Below are 24,181 nucleotides of genomic sequence, written 5' to 3' on the forward strand. Positions count from 1 at the left end.
GTGATATACAATATTGTCTTTCCCTGACTTATTTCACTTAGCATAATGCCCTCCATATTATCTCAGGTGTCAGGATTTCCTTCCTTTTTTATTGGCCAAATAATATTTCTATGCGAGGGTGTGTGAGTGTGTGTGTATGTGTATATTTTCTTTATCTATTCATCATTGATGGATGCTTAGATTGTTTTCATGTCCAGACTATTGGGAATAATGCCACAATGAACATGAGAGTGCAGATATCTCTTTGAGATAGTATTTTCATTTCTTTTGACTATATTGCTGGATCATATAGTAGTTGTCTCTTTTAAAATTTTTAATGAAACTGTACTGATTTTTATAATGCTTGTACCAATTTACATTCCCACAAAAGGTGCACCATTTTTCCCTTTACTCCACATCCTCATTTGGCATTTGTTGTCTCTTATCGTTTTGATAATAACCATTCTAACAGGTGGGAATGATATCACATTGCAGTTTTAATTTGCATTCCCTCGATGATTAACTATGTTGAGCATCTTTTCACATACTTGGTGTTTGGCCCATTTTTCAACTGGGCTGTTGTGTGTTTTTAATATTGAGTTTTCAGAACTCTTTTTATTTTTGGGTAACAGTACTTTATCAGATATGTTTTATACAAATCTTTTCTCCCAGGCATTGGCTTGTCCTCATTATTTTGATAGTGTTTTTAGTAGAGTGGAAGTTTTAATTTTAATGAAATCCATCTTATCAATTATTTCTTTCATGAATTGTGCCTTGGTGTTGTATCAAAAAGGTCATCACCATACTCAAGGTCATTTAGAGGTTTTTCATTGTTATCTATGAGTTTTTTAATTTTGCATTTTACATTAACATTTATGATCCATTTCTTTTGGTCAGATCAAACAATGTATAAAGCAACGCATTGTAAATGACTATTTACAAATGGAAATAAATACCATTTATTCCAAATGTTTTTCTATTTTATAACAGATTAGAGGTTTTAACTTCTTTTTCTCAAAAAAGATCATGTAGAAAGCAAATCCACCATATGAAAGAATTACTAGTAGTATTAGTAGCAATAGCTTTTAAAAACATACAAACAAGAATGAACATTGGTGAACTTGTATCACCAAATTCTCAAAAGCTAAGCATAATTCCATTATTCTCTCTTTTATAGCATAGTCCAGTTATAAATGTAGACTACTAAAAATGATATTAAAACTTTAAAGAGACAATAGAGTGAACAAAATTCTTACAGAAAAATGGGAAAAATCAATTTTTTTTATACCCCCTTATTGGTTCTTTAATGAAAAAAAAGTTTTCTAATTAATATTTGGTTTACCTTGGGGACAAGTACATAATACAGTCATCAGTTTACTTAGATTCCAAAATACCCATTTATTTATGTACATATTTTCTCTATTCAAATTTACTATTCATAGCACTAGTCAATTTGCATATATTAAATCAACATGCATAATTTACTATATTTGAATATTTTATTAATGAAAGTCCTTTTCTATGATTTTTATGTGCTCTTAAAATTTAAATATTCAAACATTTAAAAACTTAAAAGTCAACAATTGAGTTTTAAATATTATTTTATAAAATAAAATATTTAATTATAAGTATTAACTGTATGCTATCACTACGACTATTGGGCTAGGTAATGGGCAGCTATTGTAAGCTCTTTTGCCAGACATGGAATTTTAAAATCATAAGTAGAATATTTTGTTTAAACTATTTTATTTCACTTAAAATTAGCATATGCTTACCTTTACCTAGCCAATACTTCATAATTACTCTTTTCCAACAACTCATGACTACTTTAGCTCATGACTTTTTACCAGGCATGATGACTCTCAGTTTCGCAAGCTACTTCCTTAACAATGTGGTTTATGAAAGCAGAATTAAATTAACTTATCCTGACAATTTTATATTTCAGATAGAGACTATTTCCAGAGTTTTGCCTTACTTGTGTGTACAATTAAAAAGTAAAACTTCCAACCCAATTAAAAATAGATTGATATGCAAATAATTGCAATGTTGTTGCATGAAAAAAAATATACACAAAGTGATCATGCTGCTAAATGTGAGAATGAATTATAACTGAGAAAAATCAGCAGGTCATATTGGAGGAGTTACACTTCAATACTTAACCAATATTGTGTTAATTCTGTTAAAGAAAAAATATTCTGGCACTTGTTAAACCAGTAAGGATGACTTTATTCAGGACTATTGTGATAAGTGTCAAGACTAACCCAATCAGAGGGAGAGATAATGCTCAACTCTGAATATAACAAAAATAGCTGGGGATGTGTAGCCAACAACCACAGTGAGAAAATCAATGGATAGAAATTGCTAAGGAGACATCAAAGGGCAGAAGCATTTTATTAAACTGACTGAACAGGATTCTTGCTGAAGACAGGCCAAGGTGACTAGATATAAGGAATAGAGCATGAGGAATTTGGTCAGATATCTTGGAGGATCAGATATCAAGGATGGGAAAGTCTCTAAACTGATTTCGCAGGATATTTGCTATCACTGAACATGGCAGGTTAAAGATGGGGCTCAAGGATGAGACTAGTCAAAAAAGAGGGCTTAGAGGAGCTTGACTAAAGTTTGATAAAGGAAAGAATCTTTGCACTTCAAAAATAATTTTCTAAATTTATGTTTTAGCCTATGAGCATCCTGATTTTTGTTTTTGGTGGAGGAGTGGACTTACAGCATGCATGCAATGAAAGAGAAGAGCTTAGGAAAAATTACTTAAGAAAGTTTGAAAAACAACATGAATCTGACCATATGATAAAAATCAAACAACTTTTATGGTTATGAGTGATTTGTAAAATAATTCTCAAATTTCCCATTATGTGTCTTAGGTATATGTAGGATTTACTATGCTCATTTATCAAAATTAGAAAAATGAAATAGAGATATAGAAATTGCTTGATAAAGCAATTTGTATTAGTTCTTATGAGAAACTCTTTCTGAGCTATATTATATAACTTTATGCTCTATTTCTGAATCTCTCATTAAACCCCATTTGAATTAATTAATGAAATTATTAGAATATATATGCCACTCTGTGAATTAACGGATGTAAATATCAGATGTTAAAACAAATACAGCCACTTAGATATTCATGAAGAGGATAACATTTTCAACTACAAAACGTTCTGAAATCTGATTCGTATCAATTGAGATTATTTCAAAAAATTAGTAAACGGACTTACTGGAAGAAATATAGAAAATATTATCTTACTATATTTACCTATTTTATTATATCCCTAGAAGTTGGAAGAAATATTTACTTCTTTTGATTGAATTTGAGTTTCTAGTTCAGCAAAAAATGTAATAGTGCACCAGTGATATGAATATTTCTACCTTGGATGGATAATATTCTGAATTATTTGGAACAGATTTTCATTGCGAGTAACATTTGTCTATGTAAAATAGGCTGATATTAAAATCCATGTTTTCATTTAGCAAAATTTGGCCAATAACGAATTTTTGATTTGGCTCTGATATTTAGTGTTATCAGGGACAAAGTTGCTCTTTTCTTCTGACCTTTCTCCCATGCTTTCCTCTTCAAGTTGCAGGACTGCATTTACTTCATTTATCACACCAATAATCAAGGCAAAATAAATGTAACAAGGAATACTGGCTAGCACATTTATGTGTTTTACAGAGAAACCTCCTCAGAAGTGTTCATTTATACCTCCATTATAAGAAATGATTCAAATTTCTAAATCTTCATGGATGAAGGCTGAAAAATCAAGAAAAGAAATTTTCATGAGTACAGACAGCAAACAATTATGGGCTTAGGCTTATTGGCCAAACTGAGGTTCTGTAAGTAAGGAATTAGAGGGAAATTTATAGTGGGCAAACAAAATTCATGTTTTTTTTTTATGGATTTACATATATAACTATATATTACTAATCATGATAAATTAACTACTTAAAAAATGTATCCTATGATTTATTATTACACTTTGAAGTGTTTACATTACTTTTTGTATGTTCACATACCTTGACATACCTGGCTGATAGTGGAAGAAATGGGGAATTTAAAGGTTTTAAAAAATCTAAACCAAGGGGTACCTGGGTGGCTCAGTCAGCTGAGCATCTGATGTCAGCTCAGGTCATGATCTTTTAAATTTTTTTTTCAATGTTTTTTATTTATTTTTGGGACAGAGAGAGACAGAGCATGAACGGGGGAGGGACAGAGAGAGAGGAGAGGGAGACACAGAATCGGAAACAGGCTCCAGGCTCTGAGCCATCCATCAGCCCAGAGCCCGACGCGGGCTCAGAACTCGCGGACCGCGAGATCGTGACCTGGCTGAAGTCGGACGCTTAACCGACTGCGCCACCCAGGCGCCCCAGCTCAGCTCATGATCTTATGGTTTGTGAGTTCAAGCCCTGCACCAGGCTCATTGCTATTAGCACAGAGCCTGCTTCGGATTCTCTGTCTCCCTCTCTCTCTGCCCGCCCCCCACCTCGCTCTTAAAAATAAACATTAAAAAAATACAGATGAAAGACAAAAACCACATATATTCAGAGTTGGCAACAAAATTTTCTGTCCTATGTTAAATCCCAGAAACCAGTGCAATGTGTATCATAATTGAGTATTGTGTAAAATAATGGTAATAAATATAAATGCATTAATGAAAATGATGCACATTAATATTGAGTAACAAATGCAAAAATAAAGTGACAGTGATGATAATAATATGTACAAACATAAGCACTTGTATCTAAAAGCCCAGAATTTCCGAATTAAACCTGGGTAAGGATGGGAGTATACTCTGCCGATTATATTGTTAAGCTATGAGACCAGACAGGGTAGTGTTATATCTCAGTAGCCCTATAAAATGGGTTTTCAATCATGTTCATCATGTAGCTATTGGCTTCAGTGTTGGGAAGTACCTTATTTCCACCAGCTTTCTAATTCTAAGTAGCAGTCATGTTGGTGCCATCTTCTTATTCATTCATTCCACCAGGAGTCAGTGTTTAGCTGAATGATAGTTTACATCATGTCAATGATTTTCTTCTTCATTTTTGAACATAAGAAACCATTTACATAGGCAGATTTGTTTATTTTGCTCCTCAATTTTGACTCAAAGAATGTAGCAACTAGTAACCTCTCTCTTTTATATGCCACATCCAACCCATAAACACTTATCTTTAAAATAAATCAGGTTTGGGGCACCTGAGTGGCTCAGTCGGTTAAGTGTCTGACTTCAGTTTAGGTCATGATCTCGCCATCTGTGAGTTCGGGCCCTGCGTTGGGCTTTGTGTTGACAGCTCAGAGACTGGAGCCTGTTTCAGATTCTGTATTCTGTCTCCCTCTCTCTGCCCATCCCCTGCTCACGCTCTGTCTATCTCTGAAAAATGAATAAACCTTAACATTTTTTTTTGAAATAATAAAATAAATCAGGTTCGGGGCACCAGATTGACGCAGTTGGTTAAGCATCCAATTCTTGACTTCAGCCCAAGTCATGTTCTCATGGTCATGAAATTGAGCCCCAAGGTGGGCTCACCACGGAGTGTGAATCCTGCTTGGGATTCTCTCCCCCTCTCTCTCTCTCTCTGTCCTTTGCTTGCTTGTAGTCTCTCTCAAAATAAATAAAGAAAAAATTAAAAATAACAAAATAAAACATATCAGATATATATATTTATATATAGTTATTTTATAAATTTTATACGTATATATATCAAATTGCTATCACTACCATCCATATTCAGGCAACCATCTGCACACTTGGATCATTGCCAAAGCTTCATAATTGATCACCCTGTTTCTTACCCTGCATCCTTGAGGCTACTTCCCACCCAGGAGTCAGAGTAATCTTAAAACACAGATCAAATAACTTTGCATGAACTATGAACTTTGTTCATAGCTAACAGCTCCTCCCTTCTCAAAGTAAAACCTAAAACCCTGTCACTGCTTGTGAATCTCCACATTGACAGGTCTCCCACCATCCCACTCTATTCTTACCACAGCCCTCCTTGCTCGGGTCATTCTCTCCTCAGTGTCCTCCTGTTATACCGTGTAAACACCAAGCTTCTCTGGCCCGAGAAACTTCACTGGCCCTTCTATCTGCAGAAGAGCAATGTACTCTTCAGATCTGCATACGCACCATCCCTTGCCTCTGGGCCTGCTCAGCTGACTCCTTTACAGAGTGAACATCTCTGACCACCTGCTCGCCAGCACTCTTAACCTGCTTTCAAATTTCTCTCTAGCACTTATCAGCATCTTAAACAATATCTTTTCTTTCTCTTTCAAAAACATCTATTTTTCCCCCAAGAAGAATGTTTAAGTTCTTTAGTCAGGAACTTTTACTTTCTCTTTGCTCACAGTCTCATTTCAGCAAGAAGATGCATCATGCCATAAAATGTGGGCATACGGCAGCAGGGGAAAGGCAGAGGGAGAGGGAGAGAAAGAATCTTAAGCAGGCTCTACACCCAGTGAGGATCCCAGTGAGTGAGATCATGACTTAAGCTGAAATCAAGAGTCAGACGGTTAACTGACTGAGCCACTTAGGGGCCGTGAGCAATAAAATATTTTAAAATTAAGGTATGTACACTTATTTTTAGATATATTGCTATTGTATACTTAATGATCTACAGTGTAGTGGAAATATAACTTATATGCACTGGGAAAGCAAGAAATTCATTTGACTTGCTTTATTGTAATATTTGCTTTATGATGGTAGCCTAGAATGGAATCCACAATATCTCCCTGGTATGCCCATAAATAACTAATAAGCATTTGTTGAATTATCTTCCATAAATTCATCCTTAATTTGTCAACTGCTGATTCATTTTTCTCTGAAATCAATGACAAAATAAAAGAGTTATATTTCATTTTTTTACTTAGAGCAAATATTTGCTGAGAATTTAATCTGTGCCATTCAAATTACTAGGCTTTGAAATTTGTTGGCTCTATTTATCTTGTGAGGTAGTTATATGCTATCATTCAGGTTATACTTAATAAAAGAGAAACTAGTTGAGGTGTAACAAACAATCTGGTTTTAATACAATAAAAACGTTACTTCAAAGAGCTGAGCAACAAAAACAGGAGACAGTGATAAAACCTAATGGTTAGCACTAGCAGAGAGAAAGTCCTTTTCTTGGAGTTGGAGGGACAATGGAGAAAGTGGAGGTTGAAAGCCAAGATGAGGACCAATTTCGTGGTAGAAAAACTGCCTAGTGAGAGGTGGGGCCAGGGCGAAACTTGATCTCTGATGGAGAAGCCATTAAAAGCAGAGAAAGGAAAGAAAGAAAAAAAAAGGAAGGGGAAGGAAGGGAAAGGAAGAGGATGAGGGAAGAGAGGGAAGAAAGAAAGAAAGAAGGAAAGAAAGGAAGGAAGGAAGGAAGGAAGGAAGGAAGGAAGGAAGGAAGAAGGAAAGAAAGAAAGAAAGAAAGAAAGAAAGAAAGAAAGAAAGAAAGAAAGAAAGAGAAAGAAAGGAAGAATTACCCCCTCCCCTCCATCTATATCTGCCCTCCAATTTTTAGCTTTTGCCTTCCATTGTCTGAATCTACCCAGAAACCAGATGTCAAGGAAAATTATTTTAAGTTTCTGGGACAATGAATATAAAATGAATGGAACTGTTGAGGGATGGATCTGAGAGCAAAGTGAATTTGATTACCACATGAATAGTATCATGTCATTTAACAGATTAAATAAAACATTTAGGTTCGAAGAGATGAAATATTTTGTGAGACCCTACAGCTTCGTAAGGATTGAGCTGGAATTGGAAATAAAGACAGTTAGACTCCACATCCCTCAGTGGTTGCAACTGAAGACACTTTAAGAAAAAAATATACTTTGGTTTTCTCTGCACAGGCATGGTACTTTGATATCACCAAAAACATGAATGTTTGTGGGGTGTGTGTGTGTGTGTGTGTGTTGTGTACAAAATGAGTCTATAATAAATAAAATAGTTAGCTTAAATTCTTTAAGAGAGCAAAGAAAAAGGATGGTTTTTCCAGTAATGGTTGGTAACATCCACCAAAGCCCATTTTCAAGCAGTAAAGTAATTCTAGCTACCCATTAAGGCAAACCATAGCAACCCGTAGGTTGTCTAGCAAACAATAGGAACTCATCAAATGTTTTTTGAAGGTTATTATGCCTTTTAGGGTATTATAATCCCAAAACTTTTCTGTACACCTGAGACTGAACAAGGCTTGTGATAGTTGTGATTGCTCCTATAATTCATATACAGAATTGAATTTTGAGTGTGAATAACCCAGGTATTTCACTTCCATTTTTCTTGTGTAACATTTACTTAATACAGACTTTGTGCTCTTGCTGGACCCTTCTGTTACGTTTTTGAAAGGTTTATTTGTTCTTCAGGTCAACTGTAGAAAGAGTGTTTCATTCATCATTATAAGAAGAGCTTTCCTCATTCTATTATTTCTACACAAATGTTGATTAAAAATATATGGATCTGTTTGCTATTTATCTGATGATTCACAAAAATGATTTGAGAAAAATTTAAAGTTACATGGCCCACTTTCTATACACATAATCCACACTACTAAGTAATTTATAAAAATCCATAAAATACAAAATTAACTTAAAGGTCACTAGGCTCTCAGAAGAATAAATGACCTTTGATGCTGGAATTCACTGAAGTTTTTTTTTCAGGTTTTGCATAATATATTATACATCACTTCTCTCATGATATTTCTGGTAAAAATTAAAACAAAGCTCACACAGAATGATGCATTATAAAATATGTAAAAATTTTGAGACTCTCATAATTGGATGGATACCTAAAGTACTATCCTGAAAATAGAATTAGAAAAATAAGGAACATTAATCTTAAAAAGGTAGTATGTTTCTGTTTATTTAAAATAGATATAGATAGGGATTCTGAGAATAAAAAAATAACATGAAGTCACAGTAGAAAATTATTTACAGATCATATGATAGATAAAACAGGATAAAAAATCTTAATACTGTTCTTACCTTGGATTTGCAAAGACCATCATCATGTATAAAAGGCCAATGTTATGTCGAGGTGTCTTGTCTTCAGTCTAAGTTGAAATCCTGAGCAAGGAATTTTTGGACAGATTCTGCTATGGTAACATTTTGTATTAACCTTTCCTGGTATACCCCATGCCAATTTGCAAAGGCAGGTGTATGTTACGCATTTCTCTACTTGCCGTGCTTCTGGGAGCTTATATCACTTGGTTGGTCTGTAGTGTCCACTATACCTCTGCTAAGATCTGGAATCTTTCTGATGTGGGGTTGTCTGTTAATCAGCTTCCAATTATTTCTGCACAGTATTATATTTTTGAGGACTGTATCCTTTAGATTTTAAGAATATAAAAGAGATTTTGTGTCTATGTATTCACACCTGAGTATGTAGTCATTCAAATATTAACTGAATATAAAATTGATTGGGGCATATCACATGCTGGTTATTACTCTAGGCCCTGAGAATGGGACAGGGCACAAAACAGACAAGTCTTTTCCTTCGTGGGATAAAGAACAGATACCTCCTATGTCAAGTGCTAATATATGGCTGTGAAAAAACCCAGAAAGGTAGGTAGAGGTTGCACTGAAGGTAGTTGAGAGCTGACAAAAGAGGTTGCTATTTTATATAAGGAAGGCAGAAAAGAATTTTAGGATAAGGTGACATTTTAACAATGATCTGAAGAATATAAACGAGTGACACAAAGCATCTGAAAAGAATGATATCTGGAAAGAATGATCAGTCAGAGGAAGCAGCAAGTGCATATGCAATGGGAGACAAATGTTCTTTATTTTTTTTTTTTAAAGAGATATGAATGGTTACAGTGGGGTGAGGAAGATAGAGGGTATTAAGAGACAAAGTCAGACAGAGGACAGAGGTCCTGATAACTTAGGAACGTGGAACCCTTATTAAAGGATCCAATTTTACATGAAGTGAGATGTGAAAAAAATGGAGGATTTAGACCAAAGGAGCAATTTGACTTATGTGTTAAAAATATCACTGTGAGAGCTACAGTTAGCACAGACAAAAAATATGGAAGCAGATAAGGAGGCTATTGAAATTATCCAGTCAAGAATAATGTCATCTTGGACTAGCAGTAAAATTGACATATTATCACAGGTGAGAACTGGCCAGTTATCTTGGTATATTTAGAAGGCCAAACTAAGCAAGTATTCTAGGATTTCCAGGCAGCATGATAAAATAAGAAAAACAAGATTGACTCAATTGTGTTTTGACAGAGCAACCAAGGATAACGTTTCGATTTATTGAGGTAGCAACAATTCTGGATTATGCTCAGGTAATTTTAGGGTGTGGGGCTTATGTGCAGAACACAAGCTTGGTTTTGGATTTCTGGTGTTAGAGATATATTCTGACACCCACGTGGAGAGGAGTAGCAATTTTTGGTGGTTAGGTGTAAGTATCTGTTTGCTGTTGAGTATAGAGGTCCAGGGTGGATTAAAACAAATCGTGAATAACCACTGTCGAGGAAGAGAACACCTACAAAGTGAATGCATACAGAGAAGAAAAAATATCTAAATGTTTGATGTTTAAAGGTGAAGGAACTGATGGTGAAGTAACAGCAAACATGTTTCGGAAGACAATTAAAAGTGTTTTAAGAAATAAACAAAGACCATCAATATAAAATGTGGCATTGATTTAGACAGGATCAAAAAATTCAGCATTGTATTTGCTGAAATATGTTTCTTTCAACTTATGAAGATTAATGCTTATCTCAAAGATGCTCAAAATAATGGAACAGGAGATAGTGACCTTAATAAGGACACTAGAGAAATGAGACTGTAGCTGGAAAAGGGTAGCATACTGCAAAGATTTGTTTTAATTATGTTTTTCTTTGTTTTTATTTTTTTTTAATTTTTTTTAATTTTTTTTTAACGTTTATTTATTTTTGAGACAGAGAGAGACAGAGCATGAATGGGGGAGGGGCAGAGAGAGAGGGAGACACAGAATCGGAAACAGGCTCCAGGCTCTGAGCCATCAGCCCAGAGCCCGATGCGGGGCTCGAACTCACGGACTGCGAGATCAACTCACGGACTGCGAGATCAACTCACTGACTGCGACATCGTGACCTGGCTGAAGTTGGACGCTTAACCGACTTCGCCACCCAGGCGCCCCGTTTTTCTTTGTTTTTAAAATGAGAGCTATGATGGAAAGATTTTACACTGATGGTGACGATTTAGGTAGGACAGAGGAGAAATTGACTTCGTAGGAGGAAGAGAGAGTTACTGATGAAGTATGTCCTTAAGAATTTGAAATGAGGTGACACTGGTGAGGCAACAATATACACACACTGTGTCGGGAGAAGGTAGATTATATTTATACAGATTCAAGTGGATTAACAGATATGACGCAAAAATATAGTTACATCATGATTGTCTCTATATCTCAGTAAATAAGAGATTATTATAATGAGGCACATAAGTATTAGCCATTATTTTCTGAAGTTTACTATTTCTGAAAATAATGTTTTTTACAAAGCAAAATACATGAATAATGGGAAATTTTGCACTGAATTGGTGGTTCTGAGGAGAATAAGGGATGAACATATAAACCATGTTAATTAAATGGAATCTCATCATGCTCCTCACATAAATGATAAGGCATACATTTCCATGCTGATCATGAAGGAAGTAATGTCTTTTCATGTTCTACTTACTTTAGGAATCAGGATTAGCAGAATCTGGGAATGATTTTTAGGCTAATGTATGATCTAAGAAAAAGATCTAGAAAATTGTATATGCAAGCCCTAAAATTTTGCCTTAAAACAGTTAGCAGTTTCTTAGAACCTATATTTACAGGGCATTGTTTTGGATAATTTATAGGGATTATGTCTATACATTTTCACAGTAAGAGTATGAATTTATTATTATTGTCTGATTTTCCAAATGATAAAATTGTCTGATTATGTAAATTATTAAATTACTAGAATACTTTGATTATTTGAAATATTGTAGTGTATATGAGTAATGTAGAAAAAGTATATATAATCTTACACAAAAAGGTAACACACGCACACATATGCTGGAGAGGACCGAAGCAAGTGACACAGAATTAAAATAACTAAGAAAAAAGCCTGAGAAAATAAAGAAACACAAAATAATATTTCAAGGAATTAAGTGCACCCACACCCACTTTTGGATAAGCCTTGCTGAGTATAGATAATGTAGGTGTTGTATACTCAGAATTGTGCATTGAATAACCTGGCTTAGCTTTCTTTCATGGTGATAGGATATTTTCATGTATTGCACACATTATGTGCAACAACAGAAAGTAGAAGTAATAAGGCAATATTGGCCCAAAGGAATATCCCAACAAAAGGAAAACATCTCAATTACTCATGAATGTATAAAAAGTCTAAGGATCATTTTGTTAAAGAGTAAAAACTATAGTCTAATCTCTACAAGAGGAAGAGGATGTGAGGAAATCTGACCATTATATAGAAAAATTGCATCTCTATCCATTGATATATTAAAAATATACTCACAGATTAATATTCATTTATAATTACATTTGAATAAATAATACTTTATATTATTTTGGTTTACAAAATGATGTTTATTAGCCTATTATTTAACATTTTGTAGAAGTACTAGCTAATGTCTTAACAATGATATAACTAAAGAAATAGATACAAAGTTATCTTTCTCTGTAAATGACATTATTGAAATTCTAGAGACCTTTGAAAAAAATATTTAAGTACTAGAAATAAAGTTTCAGTAACAAAACACATTGTAAAATATATGCGTGATAATGTAAATAAATTTGTTAATATGCTATAAAAATTAGAAAATATGCTAGGGACAACATTAATACTTAAAAATATTATGCTCAGGGGTGCCTGAGAAGCTCAGTCGGTTGGGCGTCCGACTTCCGCTCAGATATTGATTTTGCGGTCTGTGGGTTCAAGTCCCACATCAAGCTCTGTGCTCAAAACTGTAGCCTGCTTCAGATTCTGTGTCTCCCTCTCTCTCTCTGCCCTTCCCTTGCTCATGTTCTGACACTCTTTCTCTAAAAAATAAACACTTTTTTTTTTAATGTGCTCTTCCCCTGCTCGTGCTCTGTCTCTCAAAAAGTAAATAAGCATTTTAAAAAAATTAAAAATAAATAAAAATATTACGAAGCTAGTTATATAGCCATTAAGTAATCAGCAGATAAAAGATAATAAGACTAAAATTATACTGGTTAAAGTAAATGTTAACTCCATTAAATAATGAAAACTACAATGCACTAGTATTTCTTTTTTTTTTTTTTTTTCAACGTTTATTTATTTTTGGGACAGAGAGAGACAGAGCATGAACGGGGGAGGGGCAGAGAGAGAGGGAGACACAGAATCGGAAACAGGCTCCAGGCTCCGAGCCATCAGCCCAGAGTCTGACGCGGGGCTCGAACTCCCGGACCGCGAGATCGTGACCTGGCTGAAGTTGGACGCTTAACCGACTGCGCCACCCAGGCGCCCCTGCACTAGTATTTCTTAAAACTCTAAAATAGAATAAACTAATTAGGAATTAAATTATTTATTTAAAATATTCATCCAAGAAAATGGTTTCACAATTTAATCGAATGTCATCTTCTGTCGGTTGGTTTTTTTTTTTTCATGTCTTTTTTTTTTTTTTTTTATATAGTATTTACTGAGTGTATGTATATACATCAGGTATGGGACTAAAACCTTTACAGCTGTTATTTGAATTTTTAATTACAGTAAAGGCATAATAAAACTAAAATTGTTAGCCTTTTTAGACATAGATAAATTAAAGCTTGAAATAGATGCTAGGTAGGGGCACCTAAATGGCTCAGTTGGTTGAGCATTTGACTTCAGCTCAGGTCATGATCTCAAGGTTGGGAAGTTCATGAGTTTGAAACCCACATCAGGCTCTGTGCTGACAGCTCAGAAATGGAGCCTGCTTCAGATTCTGTGTCCCCCTGTCTCTCTGTCCCTCCCTGCTTGCACTCTGTGTCTGTCTTTCTCTTAAAAATAAACATTAAAAAAAAAAAGAAATAGATGTTAGGTGAGAGGCCATGCCTCTAACCTAGTTTGTAGTTTTCCTTTGTAACTCCTAAAGTTTCTGTTATCAAAATCACCAATATTTCATATTTCCTTGCTCTTTCAAATGAAGTATTTATACCTTTAATATTCTCTACTTAAAGATCTTGTTTATTCACATTAAAAATAAAGCAATAGCATGTTACATGAAATTAGTACAGTTTCCAAGTAAAGAGTATAAATAAAAGCAAAACTCTAGTCTGCCCTTCCCTAGTCCCTGTCCTCAAAACTATCGAAATCACTTTTCATAAATAAACCTACTAACAACAGTACATGGTGCGCTGTCACAGAAAAAATATATGCAAACATAGAATTCTTTTATATAATTCTTTAAATTTACTCCAAGTTCTGAATGTAATTTTTCTTTTGTAAATAATAATAAATTATCCCTTAAATGTCTTCCTTGTAATATATATTATGTATATAATTAACTATTTAGTAATCTTACAATAAATGGATATCTAAAAATTTCCCAAATTTTTCTTATCCACCATGTAATAATGATCATGTGGGTAAATTCATCTTGTTGATTTTTGAATATTCAGGAGGATATATTTCTATCAGTCTAGTTTATACCAATTGTACCAATTTGAAATCTTACCTATTGTGTAAAAATACCTGTTTCACAGTATTCATAGTATGTTTTCTGCATCATTATGTGCACCTAAATCTGCTCTGTGTTTTAGGCACTTTACAATGTATTACATCATATTATGTAATACTAAAATTATGCTTTCAGAAAACAACATTGATACACTTTATTTCTTTACATATACACTGATCTACTGAATCAATTCTCAGATTTTTATCTTACTTATTTTTAGTATATTATTTGGATTATTTCTTTGAAAGCAGCATATATGGATCTAACACCTGCTTTCGAGGAGCCTGGGGGGGCTCAGTAGGTTAAGTGTCTGACTCTTGCTTTTGGCTGAGGTCATGATCTCAGGGTTCATGGGATCAAGCCCCACATCGGGCTCTACACTGCTTAGAATTCTCTCTCCCTTGCTCTCTGCCCCTACCCTGCTTGCACACATGCATTTGCAAGCATTCTCTCTCTCTCTTTCAAAATAAATAAAATAAACTTAAAAAAAAAAAAACCCAATCCCTTCGTTCTCAGTAGAACTTCATTTTTATTTTATTTTTGTTTTGTTTTTAGATCATATTTGGCTCTCAGACTGAGCCAGTTGTCTGGCAGGAAAGCTTCATAGCAAATGTGCAACCACTGGGCATGGACTCCCCAACCTAAATGCAGGGACACATGCGATTGTTTCACAGACCTCCTCAGCACAGTGCCCTGGTCAGGGCTTTGTGCCCACTTAGTGACGTGTCTGGGAACATGTATCAGAATGTTTGCTGTAGCTAACATCTGCTTAAATGAACTGACTTGGTCAGCCACAAGACTGGAAGAATATTTCAATCTAATTATATCCTGAAGTGTATTTTTTTTTCAGATATCTCTAGCATTCATGCTAATATAAAACAAAAATAAAAATTTTCAATACAGGTGACTTGTATAGTGAACCAGAGGCAGAACTTCAGAGTTTGTATAAACTGCAAGAATCATGGTGCCCTTCATTCAAGTCTGGTTGACATCTCCTCCTCTCACCTCAGCACCTGTCATCCTCTGATGTGCTTTGTGTCTTTGTAGTCTGGGTTTTTTCTGGAATTTGATATAAATTTGAATACTTTTGTGACTTCTTTCACTTGCCATAATGTCTCTAAGATTTTTCCATGCATTTACATGTATCATTTGACCATTTGTGTTTATTGCTGAGTGATTTTATTGGATGGATATACCAATAAGTATTTATGTCTTCATCAGTTGATGGACATTTAGGTTATTTCCAGTTTTGAGTTTTTATGAATAAGCTGCTTCTAACAATCTAGGACAAGTTGTGAAAATATGTGTTTTGATTTTCTTGGATACATACCAGGCAGCAGCATTGTTGGGTTATATGATAAATGTATGTTTAAATTTAAGACAATGACAAACTGCCTCCCATAATTTTGCATTCTCACCAGCATTGTATGAAAGTTCCAATTGTGCCACATCTTCTCCAACACTTCGAGTTTTCACTTTTTAAATTTAGCCACAAGCCTCAAGATATCAAATTCCCACCTCCTTTTAATCACAATTAACCATACTAAGGGCCAGGGTACTCATCTTCTGTCCATCTTCAGTGCTTACAGTCCTCCCTTTTGTCTCGGTTTCATTCAAGATGAAGTCAAAATTCTTACACATTCATGTAAACCCCTTTCTAAACCATCTATGCTTACATTCGTGAGGCATGTTCCTAGCAACCACTTCTTTCAAACTCTGTCCAATTCCTATGCCTTTTATTGAAGTATTCTCTCCCCATTTATCATCCAATAACTTTCTCAGCATTTAAACAAAATATCTCCCCTCTCTCTCTGTGCATATATATATATATGCAGATATATATATATACATATATATGTATATATATATATGCAGACATATATACAGATATATATATATACAGATATATATATTCCCAATGAGAATTATTTAGTAATCCCAGTGAGACATATTTGCTAATTTTACTCTTTCAGTAATGCCAGATTTAAGCTTCCTATGCAGTAGGTATAATATTTGTTTCAATTCTTAACATAGTTCCCCAAATATATTACCTTGCATGTACTCAATCAATATTTTAAGAATTCATATTGATTGGGGCGCCTGGGTGGCGCAGTCGGTTGGGCGTCCTACTTCAGCCAGGTCACGATCTCACGGTCTGTGGGTTCGAGCCCCGCGTCAGGCTCTGGGCTGACGGCTCAGAGCCTGGAGCCTGTTTCCGATTCTGTGTCTCCCTCTCTCTCTGCCCCTCCCCCGTTCATGCTCTGTCTCTCTCTGTCCCAAAAATAAATAAACGTTGAAAAAAACCAATTTAAAAAAAAAAGAATTCATATTGATTAATAAGTGCTTTTTTTGCTTTACGGACATTTATGTGCAAAGTTACAACATATAAATCATTTATAATATAAAGAGCATTTCCCTTTTGTTATTTTAAAAGTTTAATTTGAATACATACATAATGTTACATTTTATACCATTATAACATATAAAATATCTCAGCAATTTGAATATACTTATTTTATTGTTGTAATTTTAAAAAATTAAAACATTAGGAAAATATTTTTAGATGAAGTTGTTTTATTTTACTTTTAAATATTATGGTCAAGTTCTCTCTTCTCCGCAGATTTTTTTCAGTAGTATAGTTTTCATTGCATGAATGAAAGAGTATGCTTCATAATCCAAACATACTATAAATATGCAATTAAACGGAGACCTCTATTTAGGCTCATTTGCATAATTTTAAGTAAAATATGTTACACTGCAGATGCTGAAAGCTTTCATGAATGCTTATTTTTTCAACTCTTAATTTGTCCTTAGTTCTTATGTTTTCATTTTTTATTTTTTATTTATTTATTTTTTTAACATTCATTTATTTTTGAGACAGAGAGAGGCAGAGCATGAACAGGGGAGGGGCAGAGAGAGAGAGGGAGTTACAGAATCTGAAACAGGCTCCAGGCTCCGAGCTGTCAGCACAGAGACCTACGCGGGGCTGGAACTCACAGACCGTGAGATCATGACCTGAGCCGAATTTGGGCTTTAACTGACTGAACCACCCAGGCACCCCTGTTTTCATTTTTTAAATAAATAACTAAATGGGTGGTCTGCATACACAGAAAATAATGTGATTTGCTTTCAACTATAGTTCTTAGAATTCACCAGATAAAGATCATATAAATTCTTATGGGATGTTTTAAAATCATTAAATCAAGTTATCGATTTGGCACTTTTGTTTTCTTTTTTCTTTTTTTTTATTTCTTTTTTTTTTTTTTAACGTTTATTTGTTTTTGAGACAGAGAGAGGCAGAGCATGAACAGGGGAGGGGCAGAGAGAGAGGGAGACACAGAATCGGAAGCAGGCTCCAGGCTCTGAGCCATCAGCCCAGAGCCCGACGCGGGGCTCGAACTCACGGACCGCGAGATCGTGACCCGAGCTGAAGTCGGACGCTTAACCGACTAAGCCACCCAGGCGCCCCAAGAATGCTCTATCTTTAAGACATATGGTGATAGTGTGGATCTCGTAAAACAAATTTTGTGAAAGTTCAGGAACTTGGTAGTTTTAAAAATGTTTCAACAAACCATCTCCATGGACACTCTCCTCAACTTTGAAACATAGTTTTTAAATATATCACTCAATTTGTTGTGCTAATTGCCTTAAACATATTAAAGGCTATCTAGGAAAGAACAGGAAAGATATCTGAAATATATTTTTTTAATGTTTACTTATTTTTGAAGAAGAGAGAGATGAAGTTGGATGCTTCATTGACTGAGCCATTCAGGTGCCTCAATGAAATATTTTTAAATAATAGTAAATGATCCTTTTTCCATCCAAAATAATTGAATAAAAATAAAATTAAATAACATGAATCTGTTGAAAGACAAATTAATTAAAATATATTTTTAGGAAACTCATTTTAACAAAGAAGTCATTTAACTTACTTTATACCTACACTTGGAGGAAGCACAGTATATCTAAAATAAGACTTTTTATTCCTTTGGTTGAGATTATCCACACCTCAATCTCTCTATTCCTGTCAGAAATATATTGGACAAGCTATTACATTTGTGCACATCTAATTGTCATTTAAATCCTCAAAAGAATGCCTTAAATTAAAAGACAAATAACGTTTAAACAAAGCAGTGAGAGTAGTAAGCTATCGCCTCTGAGTTAGATAACCTAACAAACATACATCCACATTTACTGAACATTCTTTCCTTTACTATCAGTGGCTGTAATTAAGAATAATCACATAAAAAGGTCTTTTCATTTTTGTTGGCTATTTCCTGTTTGTGTGAACGTCACTAATTATTTAGTATTTACTGTTGGTTCATGGGTTTATGACTCTACATAGCAATTACCTGAAATCAGTATTTTCACACACTACTTATAGTTTAATTCACGATCATATTTCTCCCAATAGTTTCACATATTATTGAGAACTATCATAATTTTTATATAAATAAAGACTCAAGCTAACCTAAGTGGAGGGAGAAAGAACAAGCTGATTAATATATTTGGAAAACTAATAACATACAAAAATGAGTAGTAGATTAATTTTTTTGCTATCTTTTTAATAAATAACATAGGCTAGACAGTAATTTATTTTTAGTAAAATAAAATATAGGAGGAGTTAAGATGTTGGAGCAGTAGGAGGACCTCAAAAACAGCTAGATAATTATCAAATCACCCTGAACACCCAGAAAATTGATCTGAGGATGGAGAAAACAAACTGCACAACTAGAAAGAGAAAGAAGCCACATCATCTGGCCCAAGACGTCATTAAATAATGGTGTTAAAAGTATAGCTGCATTTAGAAAACCATTGGGTCAATTTGGAATTTTAAGCCATTATGCTCTGCTAGACAGTTGAGTCTGGACCCAGACTAGTTTTTTGTTGTTGTTGTTGTTGTTTTTCTTTTAATTTTTTTTAACCTTTATTTATTTTGAGGCAGAGAGAGACAGAGCATGAATGGGGAGGGTCAGAGAGAGAGAGGGAGACACAGAATCTGAAACAGGCTCCAGGCTCTGAGCTGTCAGCACAGAGCCTGACGCGGGGCTGAAACTCACGGACTGCGAGATCACGACCTGAGCCGAAGTCGAATACCTAACCGACTGAGCCACCCAGGCGCTCCTGGACCCAGACTAGTTTTAAAGTAAATTCTCTCAAACAAATGTGCAGATGACCACTACACAGATCAAGAAAGAGAATGTTAGCACCCAAAAGCTTTGGGTTCTTTCTCAATTGCATATGTTTTCTCCTCTCCAAAGGTAAACAATACACTGCAATAGGCTTCTTCCTGTTTTTGAATTTAAATGGAAAAATATAACGTATTTTCCTCCAAAAAAGAAAAAAAGTAAGTCACATCATAGAAGGCAAGAGATGCAGAGGTGCGATTTAAGGAAGAAAAGAATCACAGGTACCATAAAAGGGAGGGAGCCCTGATCACAGAGAGAAGAGAGAATGAGAAAGAGAGAGAGAGGGAGAGGAAGAGAGATAAAGCAGCACCCATAGGATTGTACCAGAAAAATACTTCTCCAAAGCCATTGACTGGGAAAAAGAGGGGGGATGATTATCACAAGTTTTCATAAACAGTCTGAAGTTTTAGAATTTTTTCACCATCACCAGTTTTAAGCCCAGTGGGCACAATAGCAAGCCTGTGGAGGAGGGCAGAAGTCTGGGAGTGGACAGTGCGCTCTGAAGATCCCCTGGATAATGCTGGGAGAGATAGTTCCCTTTCTTGGAGTGCATTTGGGAAGGCGACACTGTCTCTTAAGGTACAGGAGAATATTATGAAAACTTATACGCCAACAAATTGGGCAACCTGGAAGTATTAGATAAATTACTACAAATATACAAACTACCAAAACTGAAACTAGAGGAAATAGAAAATTTGAACAAACCAATAACCAACAAATAAATTGGATCAGTAATCAAAAATCTCTTTGGGGTGCCTGGGTGGCTCAGTTGGTTAAGTGTCCAACTTCAGGTCAGTTCATGATCTCATGGCTGGTGAGTTTGAGCCCCACATCAGATTCTTTGCTGACAACTCAGAGCCTGGAGCCTGCTTTGGATTCTGTGCCTCCCTCTCTCTCTGCACCTCCGTGCTCATGCTCTGTCTCTGTCTCTTTCAAAAATAAATAAACATCAAAAAAACCATTAAAAAAATACAAAAAGTCCAGGGACAGATGGCTTCCCAGTGGAATTCTACCAGAGATTTAAAGAAGAGTTAATACCCATTTTCTAAAATGTTACCAATTAATTAATTAAATAATTTAAAAAAAAGAAACACAAGACAAACTTGCAAATTCATTCTATGAGGCCAGCATTACTTTGATCCCCAAACCACACAATGGGTCCCACTAAAAATGAGAATTATAGGCCAACATCCCTGATGAACATGGATGCAAAAATTATCAACAGCATACTAACAAATCAAATCCAACAGTACATTAAAAGAACTATTCACCACGGTCAAGTGGGATTCATTCCTGGGCTGCAGAAGTGGCTCAATATTTGCAAATCAATCAACATCATACACCACATTGATAAAAGAAAGAATAAGAACCATATGATCCTCCCAATAGATGCAGAAAAAACATTTGACAAAACAGGACATCCATTCTTGATAAAAACCCTCAAGAAAGTAGATAGAGGAAACATACCTCAAGTTCAAAAAGGGCATAAATGAAAGACCCATAGTTAATATTTTCGGTGGCAAAAAAACTGAGAGCTTTTCCTCTAAGGCCAGGAACAAGACGGGAATGTCCATTCTCACCATTGTTACTTAACATAGTACTGGAACACCTAGCTTCAGCAATCAGGCAACAACAACAAAAAATAAAAGTTTTCCAGCTTGGCAAGGAGGAAGTCACACTTTCACTATTCACAGATGACATGAAACTCTATGCAGAAAATACAAGACTTCACCAAAAATTACTAAAACTGACACACAACTTCAGCAAAATTGCAAGATACAAAATCACCATACAGAAATCTGTTGCAGTTGAAGCAGCAGAAAGAGAAATCAAGAAATCAATCCCATTTATAGTTACCTAGGAATAAATTTAACCACAGAAGTAAAAGATTTGCACTCTGAAAAGTATAAACACTTAATGAAAGAAATTGAAGAGGACACAAAGAAATGGAAAGACATTCCATGTTCATGGATTGGGAGAACAAACATTGTTAAAATGTCTATACTACCCAAAGCAATGTACACATTTAATGCAATCCCTTTCATAATACTACTAGCATTTTTCACAGAGCTAGAACAACCAATATAAAAATTTATATAAAATCACAAAAGACCCCAAGTAGCCAAAACAATCTTGAAAGAGAAAAGTACAGCTAGAGGTATCACAATTCTAGACCTCAAGCTGTATTACAAACCTATAGTCATCAAGACATGATACTGGCATGAGAATAGACACATTGATCAATGGGACAAACTAGAAAACACAGAAATGGACCCATAGCTGTCTGGTCTTTAAATTTTAATAATATTTACAATAAAGTTATAAATCATGTTTGGATGAGGTTAGTGTTGATGGTACTGAAGTTACATCCGTGTTGTAAAATGGGTTATTTTACCATCAATTCCACCAAATGCTCACAATTTTTGCTCCTGTAAACAGTATATAGTTGTATTTTCTATGTTTTAGTATAACACCCGTTTCACTTTTCACTGGAGCATATAGTCATATGTTATTCATTTAGTTGCTGATATATCTTTGTTTAAAACTCTCATTTTCTTTTGTGCTTCCTAGTTTTTGTACTGGACATTTTTTTTCTCTTTAAAATAGTCTCTTAGTGTTAATCCATATGTTATCAGTTTTTAATGGTTACCATCTTTCAGTTTGCAATTTATACTATTTCTATTCTTTAACATTTATCAATAAGTTTCAACATGCATAAGGAATCTATCAAATTTGAACATATCATTTTATTATTTTCCCAGATAACTGAATGACCTTTGATAATGTTAACTCCATTAATCTACATATCAATTTTATGTCAGTGTTACACTTTTTTTATTTTTGCTTTTAGTTCACTAGATATCATTATTTCTCTGTTCCAAAGTCAAATTAATATTTCCTTTGCTCATCGTTTTTTTCAGTTTAGAAATATTATATATGTCACTCTTTTCTTCAGCCTGAAAATTATATACATATATATCCTTTAATATTTTCTTTGGTATGTGTTGGTTGTTCATAAGCTCAGGGTATTTTGACTGTGTGTATAAAGCAAAGTTGATTTTTTTCTTCCATCACACTGAATATATTTTTTACAATTCATTTGGCTTCTATATTGCTTTTAAGAAGTCGCTTGTTTGCACATTTTATAGTGTCCTTTTTTCTTTGGTTGTTCTAAACACCTCTCTTTCTCTGTCTCTGTCTTTCTGTCTCTGACCTTGTCATTATCTCTCTTCCACATCAGATTCATTATCAAATGCTAGCTTAAATTTTGGTTTTGCTTTGTCTCACTTTAGGTTCATTGAGCTTCTTAAATAGATATATCAGTGTCTGCCATGACTTCTATAAATGCCTAAACCATTAAACACTTAAATAGTTCTTTGCCCTATCTATTTTCTTCTGAAACTCTATTTAAATATGTCATCCCACACAACTTTCCAATTCTGGTAAATTCTCTTGTATATTTTCCTCTTTTTGTCTCGCTGTGGTGAATTATATTCATTCTCTTCTGCAGTCTAGCTTCCAGCCATCTGATTCTCTCTTTCACTATGTCCAAAATTCTGCCAACCTCATGCCCTTAATGTTTTATTTCACTGATCACATTGCTTATGTCTTTAAAGTTGTTACTTATTTCATTAATTTGGCTAGGAGGTAACATTGTATGTTTTATTTATATTTTCAAGCTTTTAAAAAATTTCTTAAAAATAATACAAATAATTGCTTTTTGGTGAGTTTTTACCAATATTAGTGTATATCAGGGATTTAGAATTTTACAGTTTTTGTGACTTTGTTTCTGTTGTTTTTTTCTGCTGCTTATTGCTCACTGTGTCTTGTTTCCTCATGTGCTTTATTAGCTTTGAAAGTATGATGCTCGTTGTCTCCGTCAAAATTATTTTAGAAATTTCCCAAGTCCTGGAATAAAGAATTCCCACATAGAATATTTCCCTTGGGGTGCCTGGGTGGCTCAGTCAGTTAAGTGTCCAACTTCAGCTCAGGTCATGGTCTCACTGCTAGTGAGTTTCAGCCCTGCATAGGGCTCTGTGCTGACAGCTCGAGACCTGGAGTCTGTTTCAGATTCTGTTTCTCCCTCTCTCTGCCCATCCCCCCAACTCTCAAAAAGAAACAAAACATTAAAACATTTAAAATATATATATATATATTTTTTTTCCTTTATTTCTACCAGGAAGCTCTAGAGATTATTATCCAAAAAATAATAAATAATAAATAAGTAAATAAATAAATAAATAAATAAAAATTAATAGATTCCTGGATCTTCAAAGTAAAGAAATAGGTACTAAAAATCCCTGTGATAGCCTACGGATTCTCCTCATAATCAAATTTTCCTGTTTATATTTTTTAATCTGCT

This window comes from Felis catus, chromosome B1 (genome assembly GCF_018350175.1).
Source record: "Felis catus isolate Fca126 chromosome B1, F.catus_Fca126_mat1.0, whole genome shotgun sequence".
Lineage (NCBI taxonomy): Eukaryota > Metazoa > Chordata > Mammalia > Carnivora > Felidae > Felis > Felis catus.